Here is a 22,109-nt window from a genome sequence, read left to right on the forward strand (position 1 = left end):
TGATATGTCTGTTTATATTTTCTAATTCTTCCTGGTTCAGTCTTGGAAGATTGTACCTTTCCAAGAATTTGTCCAGTTCTTTGTGGTTGTCCATTTTATTGGCATATAGTTGTTTGTAGTAGTCTCTTATAATCCTTTGTATTTCTGCAGTGTCAGTTGTGATTTCTCCTTTTTCACTTCTAATTTTATTGATTTGCGTCCTCTCCCTTTTTTTCTTGATGAGTGTGGCTAAGGGTTTATCAATTTTGTTTATCTTCTCAAAGAACCATCTTTTAGTTCTATTGATCTTTGCTCTTGTTTTCTTCGTTTCTGTTTCATTTATTTCTGCTGTGATCTTTATGATTTCTTTCCTCCTACTGACTTTGGGTTTTCTTTGTTCTTCTTTCTCTAGTTGTTTTAAGTGTAGGGTTAAATTGTTTATTTGAGATTTTTCTTGAGGTACTTGGGTTTTCTTTGTTCTTCTTTCTCTAGTTGTTTTAAGTGTAGGGTTAAATTGTTTATTTGAGATTTTTCTTGTTTCTTGAGAGTCAATCTTGAGATTGAATTGCTATAAACTTCCCTCTTAGAACTGCTTTTGCTGCATCCCATAGGTTTCAGGTCATTGTGTTTTCGTTGTCATTTGTTTCTATGTATTTTTTTTTTCTTCTTTGATTTCTTCAGTGATGTCTTGGTTGCTTACTAGCGCACTATTTAGCCTCCATCTGTTTGTGTTTTTTACAGTATTTTTCCTGTAATTGATTTCCAGTCTCATAGCGTTGTGGTCAGAAAAGATGCTTGGTACAATTTCAATTTTCTAAATTTTCTGAGGTTTGATTTGTGACCCAAGGTGTGATCTGTCATGGAGAATGTTCCATGTGCACTTGAGAAGAAAGTGTATTCTGCCACTTTTGGGTGGAATGTTCTATAAATATCAATTAGATCTCTCTGGTCTGTTGTGTCATTTAAAGCTTGTGTTTCCTTATTTGTTTTCTGTTTGGATGATCTGTCCATTGGTGTAAATGGGGTGTTAAAGTGCCCTACTATTATTGTGTTACTGTTGATTTCTCCTTTCATGGTTGTTACCATTTGCCTTATGTATTGAGGTGCTCCTATGTTGGGTGCATAAACATTTATAATTGTTATATCTTCTTCTTGGATTGATCCTTTGATCATTATATAGTGTCCCTCCTTATCTCTTGTAACAGTCTTTATTTTAAAGTCTATTTTATCTGATATGAGTATTGCTCCTCCAGCTTTCTTTTGATTTCCATCTGCATGAAATATCTTTCTCCATCCCTTAACTTTCAGTCTGTATGTGTCCCTAGGTCAGAAGTGGGTCTCCTGTAGACAACATATGTATGGGTCTTGTTTTTATATCCATTCAGCCAGTCTGTGTCTTTTGGTTGGGGCATTTAATTCATTTACATTCAAGGTTATTATCGATATGTATGTTCCCGTTACCATTTTCTTAATTGTTGTTGGTTTGTTTTTGTGGCTCTTTCTTCTCTTGTGTTTCCTGCTTAAAGAAGTTTCTTTAGCATTTGTTGTAAAGCTGGTTTGGTGATGCTGAATTCTCTTAGCTTTTGTTTGTCTGAAAAGCTTTTGACTTCTCCATCGAATCTGAATGAGATCCTTGCTGGGTAGAGTAATCTTGGTTGTAGGTTTTTCTCTTTCATCACTTTAAGCATATCTTACCACTTCATTCTGGCCTGCAGAGTTTCCACTGAAAAAAATCAGCTGACAACCTTATGGGGATTCCTTTGTATGTTATTTTTTATTTTTCCCTTACTGCTTTTAATATTTTTTCTTTGAATTTAATTTTTGTTTGTTTCATTAATATGTGTCTTGGTATTTTTTTCCTAGGGTTTATCTTGTATGGGACTCTCTGTGCTTCCTGGACTTGGGTGACTATTTCCTTTCCCATGTTAGGGAAGTTTTCCACTGTAATCTCTTCAAATATTTTCTCAGACCCTTTCTTTTTCTCTTTTTCTTCTGGAACCCTTATAATTTGAATGTTGGTGTGGTTAGTGTTGTCCCAGAGGTCTCTGAGATTGTCTTCAACTCTTTTCATTCTTTTTTTAAAAATTCTGCTCTTTGGTAGTTACTTCCACGATTTTGCCTTCCAGCTCACTTATTCGTTCTTTTGTCTCCATTATTCTGTTTTTGATTCCTTCTAGTATGTTTTTCATTTCAGTTATTGTGTTGTTCATCTCTGTTTTGTTTGTTCTTTAGTTCTTCTAGATCATTGTTAAACATTCCTTGCAGTTTCTCAATCCTTGCTTCCATTCTATTTCCAAGATTCTGGATCATCTTTACTATCATTACTCTGAATTTTTTTCAGGTAGATTGCCTGTTTCCTCTTCATTTATTTGGTCTTGTTGGTTTTTACCTTGCTCCTTCATCTGTGACATATTTTTTTCTGTCTCTTTTTTTTTTTAATGAGTGGGATTGTGTTCCTGTTTTACTGGTTGTTTGGCCTGAGGCTTATTTTTTTCTGTCTCTTTTTTTTTTTTAATGAGTGGGATTGTGTTCCTGTTTTACTGGTTGTTTGGCCTGAGGCTTCCAACACTGGAGTTTGTAGGCTGTTGGGTAGAGCTGGGTTTTGGTGCTGAGATGAGGAACTCTGTGTGACCTTACTCTGATGAATATTCCCTGAGGTCTGAGGTTCTCTGTTAGTCCAGTGGTTCGGATTTGGAGCTCCCTCCGCAGGAACTTCTGCCCGACCCTGTGCTCGCAAATTAAGATCCCACAAGCCGCGTGGGGTGGTAAAAAAAAAACAATAACAAAGTAAAAAATAAAATTAGACTAGGAAACTAACAGATATGTTAGAAAGAACTTAATAATAAAAATATAGATGACTCAACAACCAGAAGGTAAGTCAGTACCACAATAGTAAAAAGAGGAGGAGAGAAAAGAAAAAAAAAAAAAAAGAAATAAAAAAGGAGTGGGGGAAAGGCCTTGTCTGTGGAGAGTGGGACCTAAGCAAGGGTGAGGTTTAGGCTTAGGCTCAAGGAACAGAAGGGGCCCTGGTGTGCCTCCCACCCCTGGTCTCAGAGGGCAGGGGACCTCCTCACCTGGGAGCCCAGCAAGGCTTCCTGGATTTGAGTGGGTGGGGCAAACGCCCTCCTCTCCACTCCTCCTCCGGTCTGCAGTCTGGGAGCACCCCTCCTGCCTGCCTCTCCTGATCTCCCGGCCTCCCTCCTGTGCCCCCAGGACCAGTGCAGGGGTCGAGGGGTCCTTGGAGGGCAGGGAACCGGCCTGGCAGCTCAACAGGCTCCCTGTGTCTGAATGGGTGGGGCAGTCACCCTTTGCTCCTCTCCTGCTCCTCCCAGAGAGCCCCTCTTCTATTCTCCCCTTGGCCTCCTTCCTATGCCCTGAAGGACCCATGCAACCTGGAGGTGGCTTTGGAGGGCAGGGAACTGGCCTGGGAGCTCAGCGGGCTTTCTGAGCCCAAGTGGGCGGGGCAAGCCTCCTCTGTTCCTCTCCCACCCCTCCTGGATGGCCCCTCCCGTCTGCCACTCCTGATCTCCCTGGCCTCCCTCCTATGCCCCCAGGACCCATGCAGCCTGGATGGGGCTTTGGAGTGGGGGGAACCGGACTGGGAGCTCAGCAGGCTCCCCAGCCCCAGTGGGCCAGGCGATTGCCCTCCACTCCTCTTCCGCTCCTCCCGGAGAGTCCCTCCCCACTGCCTCTCCTGATCTCCCCCACCTCAGGGATGCCGATCTTGCCTGGCCTCCACTTCTCCTCCACCCTCAGTCCCCCAGCGTCCTACCAGTTTACTCTGGGGTTCCTCTCGTCTCCTTGGGGTTAGAGTCCCCCACCAGCGGCCTGCAGGCGCCCTAGTTGTGGGGAGACGCTAACTCCACATCTTCCCACACCGCCATCTTTCTTCTCTTAACACATTTTTAATAATTTAAATAGAGATGTTGATTTCAAATAAGTATTTTTTTTTCTATTTTCAGAACAATTTTGCCTTGGACACTTGAATGATTATTTGGTTATCTTCTTTTTTTTTTTTTTTTTTTTTTTTTTTTTGTGGTATGCGGGCCTCCCTCCGTTGCAGCCTCTCCCGTCGCGGAGCACAGGCTCCGGACGCGCAGGCTCAGCGGCCATGGCTCACGGGCCCAGCCGCTCCGCGGCATGTGGGATCCTCCCAGACCGGGGCGCGAACCCGGTTCCCCTGCATCGGCAGGCGGACGCGCAACCACTGCGCCACCAGGGAAGCCCCCTGGTTATCTTCTTTATTACTAAAGCAAGTGTCACCGGGACCATATATTAGGAAAACAGCATTTATTGCCTCCAATCCAGATATTTTCTTGGCTGGCAACGAGGAGGGGTAATATGTTATGAATATTTTCCCTTACTAACAGTCATACTTAGTTGTGACAAATAAATATATTATTTTGTAGCAATTTAATTAAAGTGAAAAATGTGTATGGTAGCAAACCCAATCTTAAACAATTTCAGCCTTATCAATAGGAGGAATTTAAAGCCTTACTTTTTTAGCTTTATTTTTGGCTTATTTATAGATGAAGGGAAAAAAATGAGCTCTTTATTCTTTGAATTTTTAGACAGATTTTTGGATGAATTAGTGTAAAGAAAGAAAATATTTGGAGAAACTAATATGTTGTTAATAGCTAAACCATTATTTCAGTAGCCTGTGATTTTCCAAACTTGTGTTTTCCACTTATGTAACCGCATTCCTCTTTTAGCTGAAATAACTCCCAAGTAACTAAATCATAGAAATGTCAAATAATTAGACCAAAGATGTTGGTTTTGGAATTGCACACGGCAGGTAGTTCACGTGATAGTCAAAGATAATACTAGTTAATATTAGGAACCTTTTAAGGTTAAAAATTAATAGCTTAGGGAGGGGTTTAGGATCAGAAACTCAGTATAAACAGTAGTCTTGGTCCTCGAGTATTCTCCTTCAAGTAGGCCCATACAAAGACTGCAGGAACTTCAAGGAGTGACCTAGCTTGGGGGAATTGATACAGCTTGGATAGTGACTTTTAGGCAATTGACTTGCCCAGATAGACTCCTTAGGCATCACATCTATAATAACTACAACCTATGTAGGATGAAAAGGAAGACATCTGATGCCACGTAAATCTTGTGAGTATACTTGCCCACTTTGACAGCCACATGATATCATTGCTTCTCAGAGAAATCTTCTGGTATTATATGCTAAAATTCAAAGCATTTTTCCTGAAATAGCTGTCAGTGTTTACGCAAATCTAAGTGATAATTTTAAGCTCTACTTTAAAGGATGAAGGTAGCCAAAATGTACAAACTTTCAGTTAGAAGATTAGTACTAGGGATGTAATGTACAATGTGAGAAATGTAATTAACACTGCTGAATGTCATACGTGAAAGTTAAGAGAGTAAATCCTAAGAGTTCTCATTTCAAGGAGAAAAAAATTTTTTTTCTTTTATTTGTATCTATGTGAGAAGGTGGATGTTCACTAAATTATTGTGGTAATCATTTCATGATATAAATCAAATCATTATGCCATACATTTTAAACTTATACATGCTGCAGTCATTTATATCTCAATAAAACTGGTAGAAAAAAGACCAAAAAAACTATTAAATAATGTATTAACTAGTGGAAATAGGAGATTATTTGTTTGTAGTTTTATTGATATGTTTTAATATTGTAGGAATTCAGGTGCAAAATGTATCAGTATGTATGTTGCTAATTTGAAACATTATCCAGTAATATGGTATTTATTCATTCAACTAAAACTATTTGAGCATTTAACATATGTATGGCACTCTCTAGACATTGGGGATACAGCAGTGAAGACAACATAGAGTTTATAGTTTGTTCTGGCTTTGGCGTAGAGACAGGGAATCAAAGAGTAAATTAATATATAGCATGCCACCTGGTAATAAGTCATTTGGAGAATAACGTAGCAGTGTAGAGGAAAAGGGGTTACCATTGTGGGGTAAAAGTTTATGTGTTTTCTGTAGAGTGCTCAGGGAAGTCCTCTAAAAATTGATTTGTGAGCAAAGACTTGAAACAGATGAGGGAGCAAGCTCTGTGGGTTTTTGGCAGAAGAGTTTTCCAGATAGAACAACGATTGCAAAGGCCTTGAAGTAGCAGCGTACTTAGTGTATGCAGAAACAGCCAGGGGACCAGTGTGGCTGGAGCCGAGTGTGAAGGACCTGTGATCACCACTGGAGCCAGAAGGGCAGAAAACAATAACAAAGTATTTAGGACCTTGTAGGCCAGCCATTAAAACGTCTTTAATTTTTACTTTCAGGGGAATAGGGGGAGCCATGCAAGATTTTGTCAGGAAAAATTATAAACGACTTTGAAATGGGCAGAAAACGACGAGTGGGTTTCCTGTCTTGCTGATTCATTGGGTTTATCTCTGTCTCATTTTCCTTCCTTTATCTTGTCTGTGTATTTTACTTAGAATTATTTGAATATGGTTTTTAAAATTTCATAGAACCATTACTTTATATTTCTAAGTATTTAAAAGCTTTTTTTCTTATGTCTTTCCCTTTGTTCTTTTTAATGCAAAGTATTTCAGATTTAGTTTAGTTCTTGAAATTTACTTCAGTTGAAAGAAACTCAAGTCATCTCATCCAGCTTCTTAACCAGTAGTGGAATCTACTGAACATGGGTAGTGATTGAGAACTCAGCATTTAAAGGGAAATCAATTCTTTGTTAGATAGATGGAAATCTATTTTATTCTCATAGATGTCTGTGGTTTGGTCCAGCTCAAGTCCATTATTCCATAAAACAGAAATTTTAAGACAGCTGATTTACTCTTCCTTACTGCTAAATATTATCTTCTCCAAACTAACTTACCATGGTTTCTGCAGTCTTACCTTATTGATATTAGACTGTTCTTTGTATCCCATCTCACCTTGAATCATTGTCTTCTCTAGGCCCCTGTGATACCACACTCTTGGTGATTTTCTTCCTGTTTCTTGGACAGTACCTCTCCAGTCTCCTTTGTGGGTTTCTCTTCCTCTGCAGTTTCCTTAAATGTTGGTGTTTCTGAGTTTCTCTAGGTCTTTTCTTCTCACTGGGCTATCTCATCTTGTCTTGTGCCTTTCATCCATAAGCTGATGACTCCTAGATCCTTATCTCCAATTCAGATCTTTCTTCCACCTCCATACTTGTATTTCTGTTTGTCTTTTGAGCATTTCCACTTGGATATCTGACAGGCATCACAATACGTTCAAAATTGAGCTTATGTGCTTCTCTAAACCTTGTGTCCTTCTTATGTTTTCTAGCTCTATGAATGGACTGTTACCTAAATGCAAAATGTAGGTATGCTTCTTCTGCTTTTCTTCCCAGTCTAATCAGTTATCAGGTGTTATTGATGCTTACTTCTGAGTATTGCTCTAATCCATCCTTCTTTCTCCATCTTCATTGCTCACTACTCTAATTCGGACCCCAGATTTCTTCAACAGCCTCCAAGCCTGTAACAGTAATTTGAGGTAGGTGGTGGTGTTTTTAACTTGCGTATGGGGAAACATAGATTCAGAGGTGTTAAGAACTCAGCTCTGTCTGGTTCTAAAGCTCATGATATTTTTACTGTATCATGCTGCCTTGCTGGCACTATCAGAGATTGATACTGCCTTCTACTGGAGGAATTTAGAGTGCTTAAAATGAAGCATTATTTTAGATTCTAATGTGGTATTTTAAAATGCATTTAGATAGCAGAGCTGTTGTAGGCCATCTATCCATTATATGAAGATTAAAATCTTGTCTTAGTCACATTCTACCTTCTATTTAGCAGGGTTAATAGTTAGAGAGAATTCAAATTTGGAATTTGCATATGGAAAATTAAAAATTTTAAGGCTTTAACAAGAATATGAGACTAATATTCTTTGTAGCTAACTGTTGAATTAATTAAGTTCATTGTTTTTTTGGGGGGGCAGGTGGGAGTTTGGTTTGTTTGTGTTTTATTTTTTATTTATTTATTTGGTTGTGTCAGGTCTTAGTTGCAGCTCGCCGGCTCCTTAGTTGTGGCATGCAAGCTCTTGGTTGTGACATGCTTGTGGGATCTAGTTCCCTGACCAGGGATTGAACGTGGGCCCCCTGCATTGGGAGCACGAGTCTTAACCACTGTGCCACCAGGGAAGTCCCTGCTTGTTTTTTAAAGAGGATTTAAGGTTGATAGCTTTTCAGCCAGCTTTCATGCTGGTGAAGAAACATTTGAAAGTGGTACAGAGTAAAATATCTTAGAAATTCTAGCTGTTTTCTGTAGAGATTTGTTTTCTCCACATGTGTCTTAAAAAAAGAAAGGAGATATTCTCATCATTGCTTTCAGATTCTATTTTATCATATGTTGTGCTCAGAGGGAATAGCCCCAGTGACCTTAGCTGTACTTTTTAATATAGCTCTTCAGAATTTCCTTTCCCATGGATTCTTGATATCCTGAGTTTAAGATCAAGGTAAATATGAAGGAAAACAAACCATGAAACCTTTAGGGATAGAGTGCATATTGTCTTTGTTAAAGTTGTAAATAGGGACACTAAGAATTCTAGATTTGGCTTCCAGTAAAATCTTGATTAATTTTTTTCCTTAATTTCCCCATTCGTAGATGGAGAAAATAGTTCCCAGCAGTCTGCAATACAGGATTGTTCTCTAGACAAATATTTGTCATGGCATAAAAGAATATTGAGTCTTCGACACTCAAATCCTGTTACTTGATTGTAACTATCTTCTAGTGTATAGGAAGGAGCAAAGAAAAGATATTTTAAACATCCTTTCAATACTTTTATTTGTAATAAGTTGATAGTCTTCATTGACTTTATATTTCATTGATTTTCCAATTTTATTCACTGAATTTGGGTGTATCTTACAGTCAGTGGCATGTCGTAGTTTAATTAACCACTTCTGTTTCTTGGTGGGATATAAAATATCAAGTCTTAAAATGAGTTCTGTCTCGGTTTTGATGAAAACAGTATATATCTTCATTGGTATTAGAAGTAATAACAGTGATAATATTATAGTCTCTATTTCTGAGAATCACTTTTTTGGTAGCCTCTACTTTCTTAAACATGACCAAGAACTGGAAAGTAAGCAGAAGAGGCTTCTGATGCTTACAATTGCTGTTAAGAAGCTCATGAAGTAAAGACCGTGTTCTTGAACGTAAAATATTCTGTGATCTCAGTAGAGGGCCTCATTTTGCACCTGTTCTTAATAGGCATGGGTATCTGATTACAGAGTCCAGAATTCAAAAGAATAAACTAAAAAAAAAAAAAAAAGCACTTACATATTTATTAAGTGACAGCTCTAGGACCTGCTATCAACTGAGAATGAGGGTGACCATAAATAAAGTAAAAATTCAAATCTATCTTTAAAAAACAACACAAAACCCAGAACAGGCCACATAGCACTGTTTCAGGAGGGTTAGACAGCCCGACACACACAAATCACCCTGATTACAGCTTGGAAGAAGTTCTTTTTTTTTTTAAGATTTTTTTTTTTTGATGTGGACCATTTTTAAAGTCTTTACTGAATTTGTTACAATATTACTTCTGTTTTATGTTTTGTTTTGTTTTGTTTTTATGGCTGCAAGGCATGTGGGATCTTAGCTCCCCAACCAGGGATCGAACCCACATCCCCTGCGTTGGAAGGCAAAGTCTTAACCACTGGACTGCCAGGGAAGTCCCTTGGGAGAGGTTCTTTATCAAAATTCATTCTGTCTGATTCCACTGGCACTTTCTTTAAGGGACAAATGTATTTTATTTTTTTATTTTGATTGGGGAACATTTGTTGTTGATTAAATTTTCCCCTCTTATGGTTGAATGAGGTTGTCAGCATATTTTGCCCTGAAAGTATTGAAAAACTTTTGTGATACTCACCTGTCACACATCTGAAATAGTATTTGATTCTCTTGTTCTAATGGTCTCTACCCCGTTGCTAAATAACATCAGAGTACCATTTTAGGTCTTTGGGCTAAAGACTGGGCATGGGCATAGGTTGTAGGGAGGTGTTAGAGAAGAAAAAAGTAGAAAAATTTAGAGAACACACTGTCATCCTGATGTATTTCTAGAAGCTCTCACTGGGCAGTTGTGCATGTCTAGCTGCATTATTTTTGTTTGGAATAAACCCAGGGTACGTATCCCATAAATTCCTAGTGTTAGGGGGACTTTTGGGACAGTCCCCTAAGTCATGAATTCTGAGCATAACATTGCTGACTGTGAGCACCTTTAGCCTAAGAGTAGATGTTAAGTTCGTGTGTTGTCAGGTTTTCAGCATTTACTAATTAGGTTTTGCCTACTTAGGTTCTCCTGGCAGTTTCTCTTGGCCACTGTGTTCACACTCTGCCCTAACCTGTTTTATATGTTGTCTGCCTTTGGGCTCTGCTTAGACATTTATAGCTTTTCTTTCTGAAGAAGGCTTTAATAAAGTATTGATTTGTATATTCTTTAGTTAACAATTTATTGTTGATTATAAAAGCAATTCACACTATAGAAAATATGAAGAGAAAAATGCTTTTCATCCTACTACTGAGTGAACCACTGTTAACATTTTAATGTGTTTTCATCTAGTCTTTTTTTTCTAGGTTTATGTATTTTGTTTAGGAGTGGGAGAGAGGAAAGTGTGTTATTTTTTTAAAATGTGAATCCTCTCAAACTTGCTACTGGGCATGCAAAGTAATTTTTTAAATAAAAATTTTTTTCAGAACAATTTAGAATCACAGAAAAGTTGCAAAGGTAGTACAGAGATTCTCATATATCCTTTATTCAGCTTTCCCTAATATTAATCTTATATAACTAGAGAATACTTGTCAAAACTAAGAAATTAACACTGGTATAATTTTATTAACTAAACTACAGACTTTCTTTGGATTTTTTTCAGTTTTTCCACTAAATGTCCTTTTCTGTTCCAGGATCCAATCCTGAATACCATATTGCATTTTAAAAGAAGTTTTGCCTTTTTTTTCTGCTTAACTTTTTATACCATGAACATTTTTCTTTGTCATTAAATATCCTTCAAGCAGTGCTTATTAATGGCCCCAAACAGTTCATCAAACATTTACTCTGATGTAAATATTTCTGGTTAACTCTTTTTTTCTTGTATTTTGTCAGGGTGGGAAATGTTAGAAAACACACACATCAAACATTTTTATTAGTGGGGTACTTGAGTTAGGTGAGTTTAATGCTAGATTGTAGCAGTAATTTTGAATGCATTGCTCTAAAAGTAGAAAATAAATTATCAAGCTTATTTTCCTTAGAGAATTTAAGAGCATTTTAGATTGAGACAAGTGCAGAAAGTCATGAGTGACCTATTCATGAAGCAGTTTGTTTTGAGGATTTTTTTTAGAGTTGCCTGGCATTTGGCTTAGTGTATTTTGAGCAAATTGAATGTGTGTGTACATTTTATATACACACAGTCAATATTTAGACTGTTAATAAGAGTCTAGTAACTAGCATGATAACCACCTGAGTTTGAAAATACAGATTTATGGTATATTCTTCTCATACACTGGTGTATTCAGTTTTGAAAATTAATATTTTTATTTACTTTGCTGTTATTCTTCATTAATATTTATTTAGCTCTAGGCTAAGCGTATTATATAAAAAGTGAAGTTGCCTAGAGATTTTCTTGTATGTCTTGTAGTGTTTTATTGATGTTTGTAGTTGGATTGATATTGAATAATTTGTATATTCATTTAACGTGAAATTGAAGTTCGAGTGGCTTGCATTTAGTGTTTTGTTGTTTTAAAGAATAAAGCCATAAAGCCAAATTCTTTTTAAGAACTATTAGGTGTATCATACTAAGAAAAACATTGTAAAATTCATATTTGGATTTTACCTTTTATTGTTGGTCAGCTTAGTAAAACCTCATAAGTTAAATAGTTATTATGCTAGGGTTCAGTCCCTGCTAGGGGACTAGTGTCTATTAGTAAATTTATAAACTAGAGGTTTATTATGAGGGTTAAGCAATCATTGGTTTAATTTGACGCAGTTGTAAGAATAATATGTAGAAATAATAACCGAGTTGAAAAATACAAACATGGAATTCTGATGTATAATACTTACAGAAAACTGAATGCGCTGTCTCCATAAGATCAAATATATGTATTCCAGTTTTCAGAGTTAATGATAAATGCTTTCTGGAGAATGCATATACTTTTTTACTGCTACCTTACAATCATGTGTCTTCTTTCTGTGGTGCAATCTGTGAATTTTTAGTAGAGAGAGCTACATGGTGTCATACAGATTGTTCACCCCTTGATGTTGCTGGAGGACAGTACTTGATTTTCTTGTACATATTTTTATATTGCAACATAGAGCACTTAAACTGAGACTTTCTTTGGGAGTTCCCAAGGCTGGTGATATTTTTTCCTGTGATTTAAGATGCTGGGATTGTTACCATTGGTACTGATTACATTATTGAATTAGCTAAGGCAGAGTGTAACTCATCTGCTGGGTTTGCACATCTGTATGTCTGTTTTTATATCTTAGGGCAGAGATTATGGGCACCCAGATTTAATTGTGTAAATTTCATCACCAGTGTTTCTGGGTATGACTATGTTCCAAGATTATACATGATTCCAGGATTGAATTATGACTGGTGTTATTAAAGGTAAAAGTTGTGTTTTGTATCATAAGCCATTTTAGTACCATTTTCTCAGTATTTGCTAAACACACACACACACGCGCGCACACACACACACTTCTTGATTGATAGAAATATAGATGGTAGATAAAGATATACATACAGATTCTTGGATTTCTGTTCTAAAAACCCAAATGCATGATTGAAAGTGACTTTGTCAGATTCAGTGTGACATATGAGGTTAAAGTGGGTAACTTTTTCCAGAAATGAAAGAAGGGAAGCCGAGGTTCAGGTCCTCATCTTATAATGACACTCACTGCAGGTCTGGATATTGTTGGGAGAATGTTTATGTTTATAGATAGATGATGTGACTTATAGGTTAGACTTTAGGCATCATAGTAAAACACCATTAATTTTATTCTTAGGAATTAGATGTTCTCCTTGTATATATTCTAGACTTTATGCTTCTATAGGAAAGTATTTTGGTAGGACATTAGTGGTGTCTTTAAGATTTCTCTAAGGGAAAATGTGAACTGTCCTCAGCAGTGCAAACTGGCGCTTCATGAAACAGCATGAGCCTACCTTCCTATCTCCTATTATTTTTCCATGCATACCATACATTCCAACTAAAAGGAACTATTTGGTTCTGGAGGCTGCCATGTTCTTTTAGGTTTCTGTGCTTTAGTATGCACTCTTCTTCATTTGGATTGCCCTTGCCCTAGAAAACTCCCATCTGTCTTTCAGGACTTGACTTAGTGGTCACCTTTCCTAGGAAGGCTCCTTGATCACTTCTCTCTTTCCTTCTGCTCTGAGTTAAATGTTCTGATGGCACTGGCACATGGATACATGGATCTGTAACTCTACCATGTATTCCTTTGCTTGTCTGCCTCCCTCACTAAACAGTAAGCTCCTTAGAATCAGGGAATGTGTATGTCCTCTTTATTTTTTTAACATTTAACTCAGTGCCTGGCAAAGAGAGTTGGTACTCAGAAAAAGTTGTTGAATGCTTTAATGTATAGATGGAGAAATGAATGAACTCAATTTTATTCTCTCCTTAATATTGATAGCTGTTTACAATCATTTTTATTTACTAAGTAAGCTTTTGTTAGCTTAATTCAAAAACTGTGTCTAAAATAAAGAAATGTTTCTTTATTAATATTTTAGATTTATCCATAGGAAAATGAATTGATGGCAGTTTAAATATACATAAGCATGTGCTTAATCTTTCTTGATCATCCTGGTTTTACTTGTCTCTTACAGAAAAAACAAAAATGAGAGGAATCTGGTTTAAATTGCAGTACAAGGAATTTAGATTAGACATAAAGAGTTTCCAGAAAATAAAGTACCAGATATTGAAGTGATTTGTAAGTAATGTAATTGATTTTTTTGAGAGTTAAAAAAAGGGGGAGTTCATAGAGGGTTGTGAATTGCAAAGTGGTTCACCAACATTGCCCTTAGTAGAATAAAAAACTTAAAGGAAGAAAATCTACTTAGAGGTATGCAGATACAACCATATTCATGGATAGATGCTTAAAAATACTTGGGTACTTTTTTGGTTTACTGTGTACATATATATTTTAAAATTTCAGCTAACCAAGGAAACTATGTTGCATGTATCCTTACTTTTTACAGAATGGCTCTGGTTTAGTGACTAGCAGAATATACTGAGAATCTCCCTCCTTAGCCTTTTTTTTTTAACTTCTCTTTCTTAGAGTAATATAAATAATAAAAAATCCTTAGCAGTGTTAAAAATAAACAGAAAACTAAGGTATATCAATTAAAAAAAAAAGACCTACCCAAATAGTTTAAAAACAATCAACCAGACCACTTACACAAAGAACAAGGTTTTTGAATGCTATTCTCTTGATTGTCTTAATGAAATTAAATACGGCAGTTAGCTGTGCCCAAAATATAGTTATATTGCTATGCTTCTAACTATAGATATTCTGTCCTGGCTGTATTTGAACAGAACTACTGTAGTATAAGCCAAATTCACCCTCCGTGCTAGTGAACTGAAAGAGCAAATATACCTTCCTGAGCAACAGATTTATAATCATGCTAGTGAATAGAGTTCAGTGTTCTCTTTGCTTGTCATTCTGCAAGGATCATATTGGAGTAATTTAGGACAGCTTTACTAAATTTATTAATGTAACTCTCGTTATGAGGATGGTGCTTAAATTGTAGGCTTTTGTACTTACAGTGCAAAAGCCTTCTTTGTGATATGAGACAGAATTTTACATGTAGTGGTGATATAATAATGCCTGTCTTTCTAAACACTGTATATTTTTCTAAATGCCTTTATAGCCAGAATTTATTTGGTTTTCACAATAACTCTGTGAAATAGGTGCCCTAATCTTATAAATGAGAAATTTTAGGCATAGAAATTTTGATTGAGTGCCAAAGGCATACAGTATTGTTTTATAATAAAGTATTGTTACCATTTCAATAGCTTGCATTTTACTACATGCTTACTATATGCTGAGCTCTGTTTTAAGCTTTTTACATATATTAATTAATAAGAACTTGGGCTTTGTAGTCAGATCTGGATTTAATTCTGGCATCGTGCCATCGCTGCCATTTGCGGCATCGTGGATGAACCTAGAGATAATCATACTAAGTGATACTTCCTCTTATCAGCTGTTAACCTTGGAAAAGCTACCTAGCCTCTTCAAGCCTTGGTTTCCTCATTTGCTACAAAGAAATAATGATAGTGCCTACCTCATAGGCTGGTTGTGTGGATTGAGATAATCCAAGTGAATCTATGTCTGGTATAAAGTAGGGGCTTTAAAATCAGTTTGCTATAAAAAATAGAGTGTTAGTAGACTGTATTTACTGTAATTTTTAGCTTTTTGATAATTTTCCTGGTAAAATTGTATTCTTCTTGAGTATAAACTCATAGTTGATGATCTATATATATATATACCTGTTTTATAGAAAAACATCCATGTTACAACAAGATTATAGCTCTATATAGTGGCTGTAACTACCTCTTCCCTCTCACTACCTCCCAATCACCTTTCAGTTCTAAGCCTTCCACTAGTCAGAAGAAACCAAAGTGGATACCTGAGGCATTCATGTTCCAAAGTCAAGGCAGATATCCTCAGTCCATTGGGTTGTGTTTGTTCCAGGAGTGCTGTGGTATATCAGTTGTTTGGAACTCAGAATGTATTTTCTTACAGAAGGTATCCTTTTAAATGAGGCACATAAATTCTTGTAATTCCTGATACAACTGATATGTGTATATTTGCAATGAAAGCAGTAAAAAGCAAGCAGAAATGTCACAGTACTCTGGCACTGCTAATAAAGTAATTTAAAACAATGAAACTGAGTATATACTGATCCCCAAAAACAGGCCTGGAGAGGATTCTGGGAAGATGGAGTAGGAAGCATCAGGATTCTGTCTCCCCACCTAGATAACAAATACAGTGGCAGAATCTGATGTAACTATTTTGGAACAATGGAGCTGTTGAAGACTTGCAACTGTCAGGAAAAGACTCAGATGTAAAATTGCAGCCATTCTCTGCTGCCACCTTTGTGCAGCTCTCACACAGCTTTTGGAGCCAGCGGAGGCAGAAAGTACCCTCTTCTCCAAGTGTCAAGGATCTGTACCTGGATCAGAGATTGCTGCTTCTGGTCAGAGAGGTGCAGACAGAGAGGTGGGCAGCTATTGTTGTTGCACATACCCTATTGTTGCAAGCCCTTCCCCAACCTGCTAAAGTGACTTCCAGGAAATTTAAAAGACTGGCACCCTTATATGATCCAGCAATCTCACTACTGGCTGTATATCCAGAGAAAACTTTAATTCAAAAAGATACATGAACCCCAATGTTCAGAGCAGCACTATTTACAATAACCAAGACGTGTAAGCAACCTAAATGTCCATCAACAGATGAATAGATAAAGAAGGTGTGGTATATATACACAACGGCATACTACTCAGCCATAAAAAAGAATGACATAATGCCATTTGCAGCATCGTGGATGAACCTAGAGATTATCATACTAAGTGAAGTAAATCAAAAAGAGAAAGATAAATCCCATATGATATCACTTATATGTGGAATCTAAAATATGGAACCACCTCAACATATTGAAAGCTGTATATTGTGGGAGTCCTAGAAAGAGAAGAGAGAGAGAGAAAGGAGCAGAGAGAACTTTTGAAGAAATAATGGTTAAAAACTTCCCAAATTTGATGAAAGACATGAACATAAACATCCAAGGAGCTCATGGCACTCCAAGTAAGATTAAGTCAAAGAGACATAGAGCAAGACACATTATAATCAACCTTCCAAAAGACAAAGACCAGGAATCTTGAAAGCAGCAAGAAGAAAGCTAATCGTCACATACAAGGGATTCTCAGTAAGATTTTTAGCATATTGCTCATCAGAAACTTTGGAGGCCAGGTGGCAGTGGGCTGCTGTATTCAAAGTGCTAAAAGAAAAAAAGTCTGTCCATCAGGAATCCTATTATCTGACAAAACTGTCCTTCAAAAGTAAGTGAGAAATTAAGACATTCCCAGGTAAACAAAAGCTGAGGGAGTTCATTACCACTAGATCTGCCCTGCAAGAAATGCACAAGAGAGTTCTGCAAGGTGAAACAAAAGGACTCTAGACAGTAACTAGAAGTTGTGTGGAGAAATAAAGATCTGAATAAAGGTAAATACAAAGGGAATTATAAAAGCTAGTACTATTGTAACAAAGATTTATAACTTTTTATTTTCTACATGACTTAAAAGATTAATACATTTAAAGGAAAACAAATTATTAGTCTAAAAGCTCATATTGTTGTAACATTTTCTGGGATAGAACATATGTTAGGCCACAAATTAAGTCTCAAAAGATTTGAAAAGATAGATAGCATACAAAGTATCATCTCCAGCTACAAGAGGATGAAGTTAGAAATCAACAACAGAAGGAAAACTGGAAAATTCACAAAACTTTGGGAATTAAACAACATACTTTTTTTTTAACATCTTTATTGGAGTATATAATTGCTTTACAATGGTATGTTAGTTTCTGCTTTATAGTGAATCAGTTATACATATACATATGTTCCCATATCTCTTCCCTCTTGCGTCTCCCTCCCTCCCACCTTCCCTATCCCACCCCTCTAGGTGGTCACAAAGCACCAAGCTGATCTCCCTATGCTATGCGGCTGCTTCCCACTAGCTATCTATTTTACGTTTGGTAGTGTATATATGTCCATGCCACTCTCACTTTGTCACAGCTTCCCCTTCCCCCTCCCCATATCCTCAAGTCCACTCTCTAGTAAGTCTGTAAACAGCATACTTTTAAACAATCAAAGAAGAAATCACAAGGGAAATTAGAAAATACTTAGAGACCAAAGAAAATGAAAACACAGCACACCAAAACTTATAGGACACAATGAAAGCAGTGCTAAGGGGATTTTTGTAGTTATAAATGCGTACATTAAAAATATAAGAAAGATCTCTAGCTTTATAACTTAAGGAACTAGAAAAAGAACAAACTAAAACCAAAGCTAGCAGAAGGAAGGAAATAATAAAGGTTAAAGGAGAGAGAAAGGAAATAGAGAATAGAAAAACAAAGTCAGTGAACCAAAAGTTTGTTCTTTGAAAACATCAACAAAATTGACATTTTTGGCTAGGTGGATTAAGAAAAAAAGAGGAAAGACTCAAATTACTAAAATCAGAAGTGAAAGTGGTGACATCACTATCAAGTCTACTGAAATAAAAAGGATTATAAGAGAGTACTATGAACAATTGCATGCCAACAAATTGAAGAACCTAGATGAAATGGACAAATTCCTAGAAATACAAAACCTACCAAGACTGAATCACAATAGACCTATAAGGTAAGGAGATTGAATCAGTAATAAAAAAAAATCTCTTGAGTAGGAAAGCCCTGGCTTGGGACTTCACTGGTGGTCCAGTGGCTAAGACTCCACACTGCCAATGCAGAGGGCCCGGCTTCAATCCCTCGTCAGGGAACTGTATCCCACGTGCCGCAACTAAGATTCTCCATGTCACAACTAAGCGTTCACATGCTGCAACTAAAAAAGATCCCACATGCCGTAACTAAAAGATCCCACGTGCTGCAGCTAAGGCACAGTACAGCCAAATAAATAAATAAAAATTTTTTTAAAAAAGAAAGAAAGAAGGAAAAGAAAAGACCTGGCTTCACCAGTCAATTCTGCTAGTTAAAGAACTACTGTCAGTCCCTGTCAAACTTTTCCAAAATATTGAAGAGGAGAGAACACTTGCTAATTCATTCTATGAGGCCAGCATTACCCTGATAACAAAGTCAGACAAAGACATTACAAGAAAAGAAAACTACAGAACAATATCTCTTGTAAACGTTGATTCAGGAATCTTCAACAAAATGCTAGCAAACTGAATTCATCCACATAATAATGGGATTATATACCATGGTAAAGTGGGATTTCTTTTTGGAATGCAAGGATGGTACAACCTGAAAATTGATCAGTGTAATACACCACATTAACAGAATGAAGGAAAAAAATACACAGTCATCTCAACTGATGCAGAAAAAGCATTTGACAAAATTCAACACCTTTCCAAGATAAAATCGTTAAAAAAAAACTAGGAATAGACGGAAACCACCTCAATATAATGAAAGCTATATATGAAAAACCCACAGCAGACATCATTCTCAATAGTAAAAGACTGAAAGCTTTTCCTCTAAGATCAGGAACAAGTCAAGGATGCCCACTTTCACGACTTTTATTTAACATGGTAGTGGAAGTTCTAGCCAGAGCACTTAGGTAAGAAAAAGAAATAAAAGTTATTCAAATTGAGAAGAAAGAAGTAAAATAATCTGTTTGCAGGTGACATGATCTTACATGTGGGAAACCCTAAAGATTCCACACACAAAATACTTTCAGAACTAATAAATGAATTCAGCTAAGTAGCAGGATACAAAGTCAAAATGTAAAAGTTAGTTGCATTTCTGTACATTCACAATGAACAATCTGAAAAGGAAATTACAAAATCAGTTCCTTTTACAGTGGCATCAAAGGAATAGAATACTTAGGAATTAAAAAACGTACACAATGAAAACTGCAAAATACTGCTGAAGAAATCAAAGAAGACATAAATAAACACATCCCATATTTATGGATTAGAAGATACAATATTATTAAAATATCAGTCCTATCCAAAGAGATTTACAGATTCATTGCAATACTTGTCAAAATCCCAATGATGTTATTTTCAAAAACAGGAAAACCTATCCTGAAATTCATATGGAATCTTGGGACCCTGGATAGGCAAAACAGTCTTAAAACTGGATTACTCACAATTCTTGATTTCAAAACTTACTACAAAGCCACATAATCAAAACAGTGTGGTACTGGCATAAATACAGACATATAGACCAGTGGAATAGAATAGAGAACCCAGAAATAAACCCTCACATATGTGGTCAAATAAATTTTGAAAAGGGTACAAAGACCATTCAGTGGGGAAAGGAGTCTTCAACAAATGCTTCTGGGACAACTGGATATCCACATGCAAAAGATGAACTTGGACCTTTACCTAACACCATATACAAACATTAACTCAAATTGGGTCAAAGACCTACATATAAGACATAAAACAGTGAGATTCTTAGAAGAAAACATAGGGCAGAAGCTTCACAACATGGATTTGGCAATGCTTTCTTGGATGTGACACCAAAAGCACAGGCACCAAAGCAAAAGTAGACAAATTGGACTTAATGAAAAAATTTTTTTTTACTTCAAAAGATACTATCAACAGAGTGAAAAAGGCAACCACAGAATGGGAGAAAATATTTGCAAATCATATATTTGATAAGGGATTAATATCCAGAATATATAGAGAACTTATACTAAAAGTCAACAGCAAAAGAACAACCTGATTCACCAATGGGCAAAAGACTTGAATAGACATTTCTCTAAGAAAGATATACTGTGGAAAACAGTATGGAAGTTTCTCAAAAAATTAATAAAATAGAGCTACCATATGATTCAGCAGTACCACTTCTGGGTATGTATCCAAAATAATTGAAAGCAGGGTCTCGGAGAGATATTTGTGCATCCGTGTTCATAGCAGCATTATTAAAATAGCCAGAACTTAGATAAATGTCCATTGACAGATGGATCGATTAGCAAGTGTTGGTATATATTCAGTGGAATATTTTTCAGTCTTAAAAAGGAAAGGAATTCTGACACATGTTACAGCATGGATGAACTGTGAAGACATTATGCTAAGTGAGATAAGACAGGTACAAACAGATAAATAGTATACAATCTCAGTTATATGAGGTATTTAGAATAGTCAAACTCATGAAAACAGAAAGTAGAATGGTGGTTGCCAGGATTTGGGCAGAGGGGAAATAAGATGTTATTTAATGGGTATAGAGTTTCATTTCTGCAAAATGAAAAAGTCCTTGAGATTGGTTGCACAATATTGAATATATTTAACACTGCTAAACTGTATACTTAAAAATGGGTAAGATGGTAAATTTTATATGTATTTTACCACAATTTTAAAAATTAGATACAAGAAAAAAAAGATCTGAAGGTGAGAGAGAGTTTCTAACAGGATTTTTAATATTTTCAAGAGCTTTATAGGTTGGCACACTGATTCTTTTGTATGTTTAACTTCATTTCAAAGCTTTTCCTTAATATAGGGGTATAGATGGATCACTCTCACTTCTCTTAATCACATTTACTATGAATAAACTCATTTCAGGATAGGGGTTGTGGGATGCTTATGATAGGAACAAATAAAAAGAGAAAGAGAGATTTTTCTTAGTTAATTGGCTAAAATCTCTTAAGAGAGAGAGCTAGACAAACATCACATAAGAGAAACGATTTATGGTAGAATTAGCTGGACAGTTTTATAAGCCAGAGGCAAAACATGATGTATGTTAAGCTTCTGGAGAAAAAAAAAGCTGTGCTAAGGAAAAGGCAGTAGATTGCTGCCCACCCTAATGTGGGGTGTAGCAGGAGCTCACAAGGGGTGTAAGCAAACACCTGGCTGAACCACTGATTTTATATACAGGTTATAAGTCCAGAATGAAAAATTTTGTTTGTGTGTGGGTTCATGGTTTTGGAAATGTTCATTTTGGGTATCAATCATATTTGTTAACTCAAGTTAATATAGTGATTAAAATAAGACTATTTGGAGGTCAGAGAGCAGAAGCAAGAAGAACTACAATCCTGCAGCCTGTGGAACAAGAACCACATTCACAGAAAGAGAGACAAGATGAAAAGGCAGAGGGCTATGTACCAGATGAAGGAACAAGATAAAACCCCAGAAAAACAACTAAATGAAGTGGAGATAGGCAACCTTCCAGAAAAAGAATTCAGAATAGTGATAGTGAAGATGATCCAGGACCTTGGAAAAACAATGGAGGCTAAGATCAAGAAGATGCAAGAAATGTTTAACAAAGACCTAGAATAATTAAAGAACAAACAAACAGAGATGAAGAATACAATAACTGAAATGAAAACTACAATAGAAGGAATCAATAGCAGAATAACTGAGGCAGAAGAATGGATAAGTGACCTGGAAGACAGAATGGTGGAATTCACTGCTGCGGAACAGAATAAAGAAAAAAGAATG

General features: G+C 36.4%; 1 protein-coding gene across 9 annotated transcripts in view; it reads left to right on the forward strand.

Moving 5' to 3' along the window:
* Window positions 1–22,109, forward strand: part of FRS2 (fibroblast growth factor receptor substrate 2) — a 119,833-nt gene that overhangs the window by 79,519 nt on the left and 18,205 nt on the right. The window contains exon 4 of one of the 9 annotated variants that reach the window (XM_028490369.2): window positions 13,781–13,884. The exons of the other annotated variants lie outside the window; for them this stretch is intronic. The gene's annotated coding sequence lies outside the window, so the exon portion shown is untranslated. The remainder of the gene's footprint in view (window positions 1–13,780; window positions 13,885–22,109) is intronic. 9 annotated transcript variants of the gene reach the window in all.

This window comes from Physeter macrocephalus, chromosome 6 (assembly GCF_002837175.3).
Source record: "Physeter macrocephalus isolate SW-GA chromosome 6, ASM283717v5, whole genome shotgun sequence".
Lineage (NCBI taxonomy): Eukaryota > Metazoa > Chordata > Mammalia > Artiodactyla > Physeteridae > Physeter > Physeter macrocephalus.